A 2,785-nucleotide genomic window follows, 5' to 3' on the forward strand; every position below is an offset into this window, starting at 1 on the left:
AACTGTGACCTACATCTGAACTATGACCTATGTCTGAACTATGATTAACACCTGACCTGTGACCTACACCTGAACTGTGACCTACACCTAAATGGGATCCAATCACCTGAACTGTGACCATACTACAGAACTGTAACCTACACCTGAACTGTAACCTACACCTGAACTTTAACCTACACCTGAACTGTGTCTGAACTCCTGAACCTAGTGGGGATTGGTGGTGGTGGTGGGTTCCAGAACAGCCTCACACACGCTTAATATGAGAGTAAAGCCATTCAGGCCTGTCCAAAAATATTTCTTCACACAAATGCAATGGAAATCTGGATCTTTTCCCCCAGGAAGATATCGAGTTGGGGGTGGGAAGTCCATTGAAATTTTCAGAAATATTATCAGTAATCAGTTGGGCTAACTTCCAAAGTTACAGAAGCAAGGCAGGGATTTTTTTTATATGTACAGACAGAAGTGACAAGATCTAGAGAGTAGCAAGAAGTAATTGTCCAGCATTCGGGCGCAGTAAAGAAATCTCCAAATCTCCCATGCTGAGCGATGTATGGCATACGGCTTACAACAGTTTCTGTGGCTAGTATTTGCTGGAATAGTTTACTGGCCTATTACAGGGGTAGGATCTCGAGGGCTGTCACCTTCCATAGCATTTCTGCTTGGCCTGGAGACTCTCCCACTGTTACCATGTGTTACAGATGTATCAGCAGGGATTACAAGCTGTACATTACAATGCACCTTCCTTAGCTATTGAGTCGTGGACTGGAACTTGAACCTGGGGTTTCCTGGCTCAGAATCCTTGATACCACCTTGTGTCTAGTGCCATAAGTAGATATTGTTAAGAGACAGGATCAGGCATAACCTAACAGAGTGGCAGAACCGACTTGGGGGCATTGAATGGTTTTCTGTAGCATACATAATTCACAATAGTAAACACAGGAGGAGCCTTATGACTCAATGTTAAAATGACCCCTTGTACTGCTTTTGGGTGAGTCGTAGAATCATAGAGCTATGCTGTATGGAAGCAAGCCTTTTGGTCAAACTTGTCCATGCTGACCAGATATCCTAAATTAATCTAGTCTCATTTGCCAGCACTTGGCCCACATCCCTCTAAACCCTTCCTATTTACGTACACATTCAGCCTTTTAAATGTTGTCATTGTACCAGTCTCTGGCAGCTCAATCCATACACACAACTGTGTGAAAAGGTTAGGCCCTGCAGGTCCTTTTTAAATCTTACCCCTCGCACCTCAAACCTATGCCCTTTAGTTTTGGACTCTCCCACCCTGGGGAAAAGACCTTGACTATTCACCTTATCAATGGCCTTCATGAGTTTATAAAGCTCTATAAATCTCCGCCTTACTGTGAATATGTACAATGGAGTGGTTACTGTTAAGTTTTAAAAATTAATGGGAAAGGATCAGCTTTTTATAAAAGTTAATATTCTTAAATGGAGTATGGCAAATTTTAATGCAATGAGACATGAGCTTTCAGAAGTTGATTGGAGTAGATTGTTTGCAGGTAAAGGAACAACTAACAAGTGGGAGGCTTTCACAAGTGGGATAGCAAGAGTTCAGAAACGTTATGTTCCTGTTAGAGGGAAGGGTAAGGCTGCTAAGAGTAAGGAACAATGGATGAATGAAGGTATTGAAGTTCTAGTCAAGAATAAGAAAGAATTGTATAGACAACAGAGATCAAATGAATCTCTCGAAAAGTATAAAGAGTGGCAGGGCATTCTTAAGTGGGAATATGAGATAGCCTTGGTAGATAAGGTTAAGGATAATCCAAAGAGATTCTACAAGTTCATTAAGAGCAAATGAGCAACTAAAGAAAGAATAGGGCTCCCTAAAGATCAATGAGGTCATCTATATGCTGAGCTTCAGGTGATGGGAGAGGTACTAAACTAATATTTTGCATCAGATTTTACTGTGGAGAAAGAAATGGAGGCTAGAGAACTCAGGGAAATAAATATTGATGTTTTGGAAACAGTTCACATCACTGAAGAAGAAGTACTGGAGGTCTTAGAAAACATTAAGGTGGGTAAATCTCCAGGACCTGATCAAGCATGTCCCAGGACATTGTGGAAAGTTAGGGAAGAAATTCAAATTAGAATTAGAATTATTGTCACACATACTTACTTGCAAGGCCCCATGTCATTTATAATCATGGGTGAGGTGCTGGAAAACTGGAGGGCGGCTAATGTTGTGCCTTTATTGAACAAAGACTGTAAGGAGAAGCCTGGGAAGTGTAAACAGTTGAGTCCGGCATTGATGGTGGGTACATTTTTGGAGGGGATTCTGAAAGGTAGGATTGAGATGGATTTGGAGAGACAAGGACTGATTAGAGATAGTCAGCATGGCATTGTGGGAAGGAATTTGTGTCTCACAAACTTGATTGAGTTTTTTGACTGTGGAAGTAACCAAAAAGATTGAAGAGGGTAGAGTAGTTGACATTGTTTACGTAGGATATGTGGAACAGTCCATCTTCCGCAGCTACACTGGCACCACCCCCCACCTTTTCCTCCACTACATCGATGACTGTATCGGAGCTGCCTCATGCTCCCACGAGGAGGTTGAACAGTTCATCCACTTTACTAACACCTTCCACCCCGACCTCAAATTCACCTGGACCGTCTCAGACTCCTCCCTCCCCTTCCTAGACCTTTCCATTTCTATCTCAGGCGACCGAATCGACACGGACATTTACTATAAACCGACCGACTCCCAAAGCTACCTAGACTGCACCTCCTCCCACCCTGCCCCTGTAAAAACGCCATCCCATATTCC

The sequence above is a fragment of the Chiloscyllium plagiosum genome, chromosome 25 (assembly GCF_004010195.1).
Source record: "Chiloscyllium plagiosum isolate BGI_BamShark_2017 chromosome 25, ASM401019v2, whole genome shotgun sequence".
Lineage (NCBI taxonomy): Eukaryota > Metazoa > Chordata > Chondrichthyes > Orectolobiformes > Hemiscylliidae > Chiloscyllium > Chiloscyllium plagiosum.